Raw genomic sequence first — 10148 nt, forward strand, 5'->3', positions numbered from 1 at the left:
TTTATATTGTTTTAATTTTGTCCCAAAAATTTTTTATTTGTATCAAATATATCTTTGGTGGCTAATTTTTCAAAAAAAATTAGGATGAATTTAGTAATAATTTCACAAAAATAACATAGGTGTCACGCATTATTGCTGAATTGGTCCTAAATTTTTTAAAATTTAACGGTCAATAATATATTTAATGCAAATAGAAAAACTTCAAGAACAAAATTGAAACAAAATAAAAATTAAAAATATTTTTAAAATTTTTGACAAATTTTCCGAAATAAAAAACATACTTTATTATTATTATTATTATTATTATTATTAATATGAAAAAGTTAGCCTCTACCCTCTATTCCTCCGTCGGCTAGCTTATTCCAACCGTTTAGATTTGTTGACCGTTTAAATTCCCAGACTCAAATTTAAATTCTCGTTTGGAAAATATACACGTTACAAATTATATCCCAGTTGAGAATTTCTCAAATCTTCCTCCTTCTTCTTCGTCACTATCATTCTGTTCCTACTCAATTCGTGGCCATGCCTTCTAACAAGTCCTTGCCATCAGTGGCATCAAATTCAAACTCTAGCCCAGCCCTAGAGGAAGTTCAGAAATCAGCAACCCTATCAGGAAGAGTTTTACCCGAAACCCATTCTCTATGCCCTCCCTAGTCGCAAACCCTACTAGTTCTAGATCCGTTTTCCCCAACACTCCCGCCAACAGTCCTTCAGGTTCCTTTCCTTTTTCCTTTCCTCTTTTATTTTTTTCCCCTCCTATTTACTTTATTACTGGTTGTTTGAAATGTGCTTAGATTTATGTCAAAAGATTTTTAGCTTTCTCAAAAGTCAAAATAGTTTAGGGATTCCGATTCACTACTTCATTTTCAATTTGTGGTTTTGGACTTTTGGTATCCTGTAGATTTTCAGGTAAGGAACAGTGTTGCCGGCAGAGAAAGTGGGGGGTCTTTGCGGTACGTTGATGACAAAGAAAATGGGAAAGATCAGACATTGAAGCCCGGGTTGCTTGAAGGACTCAAAGAATTTCATGTCTCCGACCATCTCTGCTTCCTGCAAGATTATTATTTCTCCGAGGAAAAAAGTGCTGATTGAGAGGAATGGGCCAGTTCCAGATTCTGTTCCATCTGCAGAGGCCAAAAACAACGTTCGCAAGGTAACTTTTGCAGAACCCTTGGAATGTGGTGGTGGCTTGCAATCAGACCACCTTGATCTATATTTGATGGGGTTCCAAATTTTGAGGAATCACATAGTAGCCGCTCTAGTTTGACATCTGAGGAAGAACATGATCTGAATGTTCTTTAGTTCCAAATAATGACACTGATTTGTCATTTGAGGCTGAACATGATCTGAATGTTCCTTTGGTTCTAGAGGATAAAATTGAGACAGAACCTTCATTTGAAACTGTTTTCCTCGATCATGATTGTGTTAACCTTGACCCAACTTTCAAGCTTAGTCCTACCCCACCTCCAGCTTCATCCACAGCAACCATCTTAGCTCCTCTTGATGCCGATCCCTTGATGCCACCTTACGATCCTAAAACAAAATATCTCTTCCCTAGACCGCAGTTTCTTCATTACAAACCTAGACCAAGGACGGAACTTTGCAGAGTATCATATCTGGTAGCTTCTCTGATATCACAGAGGATTCTCAGTCCGAAGAAGCTTCACAGAAGGAAGCAGAGGAGGTCTCTTCGGATGAGGCGGTTATGGAGGAAGAAAGCCAAGTTCTGATGAACCAAGTCCTGCAGAGGGAACCATTGAAGCCAACCCTAAGCGCCGCTTCTCTATGAAATCATTGGCTTTGGTCTGATTATTCTCCTCTCATTTGCTGTTTTCTCCATCTCAGTCATCAATTCTCCGGTGGTTCATCATACAGTGTTTGAAGACACATGAGGCTTATGAAGCGTCTCAACTTTCAGATTTTTGCAAGGGCCAACTTTGATCAATTCACCCAGTTTGCAAAAGCAAAATTCGATTGTTTAGCTCAGAGTCTCCATATCCAGTTTATTAAGTCCTTAAATATCTGAGCTGATATCCAAAGTTAGAGGACTACAAATTCATAGTTTGGCCCAGTTGCAAGACTACAACTTGACCGTTGTGCCGGATCATGTTGTGGTTAATCAGTACCATGTATTTCGTAGGGGCAAAAATGAAGTTGTTGATGCTGAAATCAACAGTACTTCACATTCAAGAAAGTGAAGTCATCTCATCCGCAACTAAGAGGGAACAGTAGATCGTCGATTGAAGAGCCAGGTCAGTAAACTTCTATTGGGACTTCTATTGATTATTGATTCGACTAGTAGCAACAAACTTGTATGATGGGGCCCCATGGAGACGCAGGAGATGGATGCAGGAGCCGCCAGCCGGATCGACCAATAAATGATAAGAGGGATGGGCTCATTCGACTAATTAGTGATCCCTGGTTGATCGGAAAGAGATGTCCCTAAAATATGAGGGGATTGGTTGATCGGAAAGCCCTCCATCGTACAGCAGGAGTAGGACATTCCATATAATTCAGATCCACTAGCTGTCACTCCTTGCCCTATTCGGTCTGAGTGCTTTAGATCCTCCACAACCAGAGCAGTCTTTGCAACTGACTGAAGCGGGAAATTCAGATGCAAAGCAAGAACAAGAAGGCAACGTTTATTTCAATGTTGAAGGTGTTTCAGAATTGGATGAAGTACTTAAGGGCCAAGCAGGAATTACCAGAGCAGGCAGGCTTTGCAACTGGCTGAAGCAGAAATTTCAGAAGCAATGCATTTACAAGAAGAGGATGCTCACTTCTTCGGTTTTTTCTTTCCTCTCTCACTAGGAGATGGTGCCAGGTTCAATATTGAAAAACCAAGTAACGAAGGTCTAGAGAATTTGCCTAGTTTAGGCTCAGAAGTTGAAAAAATTTATGCAACAGTAGATGCTGCAATCATCAGGAATGAAAGGAGATCTGAAACAACTGACATAACTCCACGTATGATGCTATATTTGCTGCTCTGTGGAGGTGCACTTATAATTGCTCTTGTATCTTTCAAGTTTTCAAGGAAAGGTAAAATCGGAAGCAAAAGGGTCACCAGATCTGTGGACCTTTGATTGGTAAGGAGTTGCATCCCAACAACTTCATTGCAAATTTCTCCAGAGACATCTCTCAGGCATACCCACAGAAATGGACGTGCTTAAACTTGAAGAGCATTGCCCTTCAGAAAATGAGCAGCTTTCAGCAGGGTTTCATCCCAAACCAGCTTTCAGCGTAGAGAAGAAGCGCAAGAAGCACTATATCATCATGGGCCTCTTCAGACTATTCCATGGGTTCGACATCATCCTATGGAAGCTTAACATTGTACGAGAAAATTCCAAGCAAGCAGGTATGTATTTTATTTCCCTTTATTGTCACAAAACCTAACAAAACATGTACTTTCTTCCACTATAAATTTGTTTCTTATAAAACTCTAAAAACTCTATTCATGGATCGGATCCGATCTGCATATCTGCGGTATTTATCCGAATTCGATCTAAAAATTATCGGATTCGCACACTAATCGGATCGGATTGCGAATTTTGTAAATAAATAAGTAAATATTCTTTTTATGATGTTGTATTATTCTAATTTATTATTTAAAAAAAATATGTTTAATATTCTTTTTATTAATATTTTTTAAATAAAAATAAACTTTTAAAAATATTTTTTGTATTTTGTGAATATATCTCGAATCGGATCCAATGTAGTTTTTAAGGTTGGATCCAATCTTATCCGCGTCTATGAGAACTCTAGAAAACCATAAAAAGCTCTAGAAATCACTAAAAAGCTAAAAACCCAGAAAAATCCTAGAAAATCCTAAAAATTTCTAGAAAGCATAAAAACACGAGAAAACTTTAACAAAATCCTAAAAACCATATTTTTTTTTTTGGTGACTAAATCCTAAAAACCATATAAAACCCCTAAAAACCCGAGAAAATCCTAAAAATCTCTAGAAAATGCAAAAAAAATCCTAAAAAAACCTTAAAAATCCAAGAAAACCCTAAATCTTTAAAAAGATATTGAAAACCAAAAAAAAAATTCTAATAAATCCTAAAAAACCGTAAAAATCCTAGAAAATACTAAAAAACCTGAAAAACTCCAGAAAACTCCAAAAAACTCTCAAAATCCCTAAAAAACCCTAAAAACCAAAAAATCCTCCTAAAAAATTCGCGAAAACCGTAGAAAACCCTAAAACCCCTAGAAAAACCCTAGAACCCTGAAAACCCCTAAAAAATTCTAGAAAACAATCTCATGGAGAGTTCGATCCTAGCTCAGGATGAACGCTGGCGGCATGCCTAAACATGCAAGTCGGACGGGAAGTGGTGTTTCCAGTGGCAGACGGGTGAGTAACGCGTAAGAACCTGCCCTTGGTGAGGGGAACAGCTGAAAACGGCTGCTAATACCCCGTAGGCTGAGGAGCAAAAGGAGGAATCCGCCCGAGGAGGGAGCGCGTCTGATTAGCTAGTTGGTGAGGCGATGATCAGTAGCTGGTCCGAGAGGATGATCAGCCACACTGGGACTGAAACACGGCCCAAACTCCTACGGGAGGTAGCAGTGGGAAATTTTTCACAATAGGCGAAAGCCTGATGGAGCAATGCCGTGTGGAGGTAAAAGGCCTACGGGTCGTGAATTTCTTTTCCCGGAGAAGAAGCAATGACGGTATCCGGGGAATAAGCATCGGCTAACTCTGTGCCAACAGCCGCGGTAAGACACAGGATGCAAGCGTTATCCGGAATGATTGGGCGTAAAGCGTCTGTAGGTGACTTTTTAAGTTCGCCGTCAAATCCCAGGGCTCAACCCTGGACAGGCGGTGAAAACTACCAAGCTGGAGTACGGTAGGGGCAGAGAAAATTTCCGGTGAAGCGGTGAAATGCGTAGAGATCGGAAAGAACACCAATGGAGAAAGCACTCTGCTGGGCCGACACTGACACTAAGAGACGAAAGGTAGGGGAACGAATGGGATTAGATACCCCAGTAGTCCTAGCCGTAAACGATGGATAATAGGCGCTGCGCGTATCTACCTGTGCAATGCTGTGGCTAACGCGTTAAGTATCCCGCCTGGGGAGTACGTTCGCAAGAATGAAACTCAAAGGAATTGACGGGGGCCCGCACAAGCGGTGGAGCATGTGGTTTAATTCGATGCAAAGTGAAAAACCTTACCAGGGCTTGACATGCCGCGAATCCTCTTAAAAGAGAGGGGTGCCTTCGGGAATGCGGACACAGGTGGTAGGTGGTGCATGGCTGTCGTCAGCTCGTGCCGTAAACGTGCCGTAAATGAGCGCAACCCTCGTGCTTAGTTGCCAACATGAAGTTTGGAACCCTGAGCAGACTTCCGGTGATACGCCGGAGGAAAGTGAGGATGACGTCAAGTCATCATGCCCCTTATACCCTGGGCGACACACGTGCTACAATGGCTGGGATGAGGGATCGCAATCCCGCGAAGGTGAGCTAACTCCAAAAATCCGTCCTCGGTTCGGATTGTCGGCTGCAACCCGCCTGCATGAAGCCGGAATCGCTAGTAATCGCTCCCGGGCCTTGTACACACCGCCGGTCACACTATGGGAGCTGGCCATGCCCGAAGTCGTTACCTTAAAGGAGGGGGATGCCGAAGGCAGGGCTAGTGACTGGAGTGAAGTCGTAACAAGGTGCCGTACTGAAAGGTGCGGCTGGATCACCTCCTTTTCAGGGAGAGCTAATGCTTGTTAGATAGTTTGGTTTGACACAGCTTCACACCCCAAAAGAAGCGAGCGAGCTACGTCTGAGTTAAATTTGGATATAGAAGTTTTCTTTCGTTTCTCGGAGGTGAAGCAAGTCTAAGTTCATGAGCTTATCCTAGGTCGGAACAAGTTGATAGGAGCTCTTTCTTTTTTTTTTTTTTTGCCCCATGTCGCCATATGGGGGTGAAAAAAGAGAGGGATGGGATTTTTCTTGCTTTTGGCATAGCGGGCCTCGGCGAGAGGCCCAAACGACGGGCTATTAGCTTAGTGGTAGAGCGCGCCCCTGATAATTGCGTCGTTGTGCCTGGACTGTGAGGGCTCCCAGCCACATGGATAGTTCAATGTGGATCATCCAAGGCACATTAGCATGGCGTACTTCTCCTCAAGAGCGATCCAATGTAGATCTAACTTTCTATTCACTTTAGAAAACAAAAAAAAAATCCTATTATATCCTAAAAAACCATGAAATACCATAAAAACCCTAGAAAATCCTAAAAAACCGTAAAAATCCTAAAAAATCCTAAAGAATCCTAAAAAATTCTAGAAAATCCAAAAAAATTCTAGAAAATCCTAGAGAACCCTAGTAAACCCATAAAAAACCTTGAAAACAAAAAAAAGAACCCTAAAAAAAAATCCTAAAAAACCTAGAAAACAAAAAAAATCCTAAAAATCCTAAAAAATCCTAAAACTCCTAGAAAACTCCCTAAATACCCTAAAAACCACATAAAATCATAAAAGAACCCTAAAAACCATAAAAAAACCAAAAAAATCCTAGAAAACTTTAAAAAACTCTAGAAAACTCTGAAAAACTCTAAAAACCCAAAAAAAATCCTAAAAATACTAGAAAATCCTAAAAACCCTAGAAAATCAGAAAAATCCTAGAAAATTTTAAAAAACTCTAAAAAATCCTAAAAAATCTTAAAAAACCCTGAAAACAGTATAAAACCATAAATATCCTAAAAATCCTATAAAACCCTAAAAAATCCAAAAATCCTAGAAAATCCTAAAAAATCATAAAAACCCTAAAAAATTCTAAAAGCCCTAAAAAATCCAAAATACCCTAAAAGCCATAGAAAAGCAAAAAAAATCCTAGAAATTTTTAAAAAACTCTAAAAAAATCTAAGAAAATCCTAAAAACCCTAAAAATAAAAAAAACTTTGAAAAATCCTAGAAAACTCTAGAAAACCCTAAAAATTCTAGAAAACACTAGAAAATCATTAAAAACTCTAAAATTCCTAAAAAATCCATCCCTAAAAATTCTAGAAACTCTAAAAACTCTAGAAAACCCTAACAATCCTAGAAAACTTAAAAAGAAAACGCTAGAAAACCCTAAAAAAAACACTAAAAACCAACCCTAGAAAACCCTAACAATCCTGAAAAACTTAAAAAAGAAAACCCTAGAAAATGCTAAAAAACCCTAGAAAACTTTAAAAACCAAAAAACCCTAATAAATCCTAAAAATCCTAGAAAATTATAAAAAAAATCCTAAAAACTGTAAAAATCCTAGAAAATTCTGGAAAAATCCTAAAAAACTATAGAAAACTATAAAAAAACAAACCCAAAAAAACCCTGAAAAACTAGAGAACTCTGGAAAATCCCTAAAAAAACCATAGAAAATTAGAAAACTCTAAAAATCCTTAGAACCCTAGAAAATTTTAAAAAATCTCAAAAAACCCTAAAAATCCTAGAAAGCCCTAAAAAACCCTAAAAAATCTTGAAAACCCAAGAAACCATACAAATCGTAGAAAACCCTAAAAAATCCTAACAACCCTAGAAAACCCTAGAAAACTTTTAAAACCGTAGAAAACCATAAAAATCGTAGAAAACCCTAAAAAATCCTAACAACCCTAGAAAACTTTTAAAACTTAAAAAAACTATAGAAAACTCTAGAAATCCTAGAAAACCATAAAAAATCCTAAACACCCTAGAAAACTAAAAAAAAATCCTAAAAACTGTAGAAAACCCTAGAAAACTCTGGAAAAACCCTAAAAAACCATAGAAAACTTTAAAAAAACGAAAAAATCCTGAAAAACTCTAAAAAATCCTTAAAACCCCTAAAAAACTCTGAAAAAAATCCTTAAAAACCATAGAAAACTTTAAAAAATAAACAAAAAAACCTTGAAAAACTCTAGAAATCTATAAAAAAAATTCTAAAAATCCTAGAAAACTCTAAAAAAAACCCTGTAAACCTTAAAAATCATAGAAAATCCCTAAAAACCTAAAAAATTTTAAAAAAACTCTGAAAAACATTAAAGAATTCTAAAAAACACTTAAAACCCTAGAAAACTCTAAAAAAATCTTAAAAACCCAAAAACTGTAAAAATCGTAGAAAACTTTACAGAAACTCTAAAACCCTACAAAACTCTAGAAAACCATAAAAATTCTAGAAAACCCTATAAAATCCTAAAACCCCTAAAATCCTAGAAACTCTAGAAAACCCAAAAAAAACGCTAAAAACCCTAAAAAAACAAAAAAAACCGTAGAAAATTTTAGAAAACCTTAGAAAACCCTAAAAATCCTAGAAAATCTCAAAAAATTATTAAAAAATCCTTAAAAACTGTAGAAAATTAAAAACTATAAAAAAATCCTTAAAAACTGTAGAACTTTGATTAATCGTTCTTTGTTGTTCAAAACGAATAATTTTATTTTTGTAATTTTCTAATTGTTCCAAACGGGCCCGGGCTTTTTCTAGCTGTTCAAGAGCTCCTTCCCGCAATTCTTCTCTAAAAAAACTTTAAAACCGTAGAAAATCATAACAATCCTAGAAAACTTAAAAAAAATTATAGAAAACGTTAAAAAATCCTAGAAAACTCTAAAAAACCCTGAAAATCTAAGAAAACCCTAAAAAATCCTAAAAAACCATTAAAAAAAACACTAGAAAACCTTAAAAAAACACAAAACAGAAAACTCTGAAAAAACAGTAAAAAACTATAGAAAACTTTCAAAAACAAACCCAAAAAATCCTAGAAAACTTTAAAAAATCCGTAAAACCTTAGAAAACTCTAAAAAAAGCCAAAAAAAACCTAGAAAATCATAAAAATCCTAGAAAACCCCTATAAACCCTAAAAAATCTTTAAAACCATAGAAAACCATAACAACCTTGGAAAACTTAAAAAAACTAGATAACCCTAGAAAACGCTATAAAACCTTAAAAAAAACCCTAGAAACCCTAGAAAACACTAAAAACTCTAGAAAACCTTAAAAAAAACCCTTTAAAACCCTTAAATACTCTAGAAAATCCTGAAAAATCCTAAAAATCTTTTCACCTTAAAAAAACACAAAAACCCTAAAATACTCTAAAAAAACCCTATAAACCCTGGAAACCCTAGAAAACTCTAAAAAACTCTTAAAACAGCCCTAGAAAACTCTAAAAAATCCTTAAAACCAAACCCTAAAACCCTAGAAAACCCAATATACCCTAGAAATTCTAAAAGACCCTAGAACCATAAAACCCCTAAAAACTCTGAAAACACAAAAACCCTATAAAATGCTAAAATTCCTTAAAACTAAAACCCCTAAAAACCGTAGAAAACTTTAAAAAACTCTGAAAACACAAAAACCCTATAAAATGCTAAAATTCCTTAAAACTCTTGAAAACCATAAAAAAATAAACCCAAATACCCTAGAAAATTCCTAGAAAACTCTAGAAAATCCTAAAAATCCTAGAAAACTTTAAAGATCCAAGAAAACACTAAAAACCCAAAAAATCCTAAAATTTTTCTAGGATTTTCGATAATTTTTTAGTTTTAAGTATGCTATTTTTTCTTTAAAAAAAATACCAAGCATGTACATCGTCCAATAAGAGAACGATCCGTCTTTAAAATAGCACGCCTATATGTTGCTATTGTGAGGCCTCAGGTTCAATCTTGAAAATACGTTGTTGATGGGAGTATTTGGAACTGGTATAAATTTACCAACCACAGCAAGAGGCCAACTGAAAGTGTGGAAAGAGAGAGAATCAGCAAAGGAAAGACCCTGTTAGCACTTGAGCATAAAGCAAGCCTTGCAGTCATATGTCATATATATTACAGGTGCTAATAGGGTTTAGGCACTTTCTAGTTATAAGTAGGGACGGATCCATTAAGGAAGCAAAACTACAAGTTTATACTCGCGGATCTAGTGCAGATGATCAACTGACCTTCTGAACCCAATGATGACAGAGATCAACTGACTGTTGAAGTGAACTTGCCGAGATGATGATGATCTGAAAAACACTAGCAGTTAAAATATTTCATTAAGAGACAAATAACGAGGAGTTAAAATAAGACAAACCTGAAGCACAACAATCCCACTATACCCATGAAGAGGTAGTTTTTCGTGACTCCACTGAATATGTTAAACTCATCTGGCTTTCGTGCATTGAACTCATTAAAGATTTGCAGTTTTGAACACATTTTTTTAGAATTGAAATAAAGATGAGCA

General features: G+C 36.5%; 2 long non-coding RNA genes across 2 annotated transcripts; one reads left to right on the plus strand and one right to left on the minus strand.

Annotated features, from left to right (window-relative positions):
- Positions 1 to 222: 222 nt before the first annotated feature.
- On the plus strand, positions 223 to 2420 carry LOC112750284 (uncharacterized). The gene is made up of 2 exons (XR_003175613.3): positions 223 to 714; positions 902 to 2420. It is a non-coding gene; the product is annotated as an uncharacterized lncRNA (long non-coding RNA).
- A 7000-nt stretch (positions 2421 to 9420) lies between these two features.
- On the minus strand, positions 9421 to 10135 carry LOC140178940 (uncharacterized). The gene is made up of 3 exons (XR_011872033.1): positions 9999 to 10135; positions 9865 to 9930; positions 9421 to 9660 (listed from the first exon to the last, which is right to left on the minus strand). It is a non-coding gene; the product is annotated as an uncharacterized lncRNA (long non-coding RNA).
- Between the last annotated feature and the right edge of the window lie 13 nt (positions 10136 to 10148).

Source organism: Arachis hypogaea, chromosome 15, assembly GCF_003086295.3.
Source record: "Arachis hypogaea cultivar Tifrunner chromosome 15, arahy.Tifrunner.gnm2.J5K5, whole genome shotgun sequence".
Classification (NCBI taxonomy): Eukaryota; Viridiplantae; Streptophyta; class Magnoliopsida; order Fabales; family Fabaceae; genus Arachis; species Arachis hypogaea.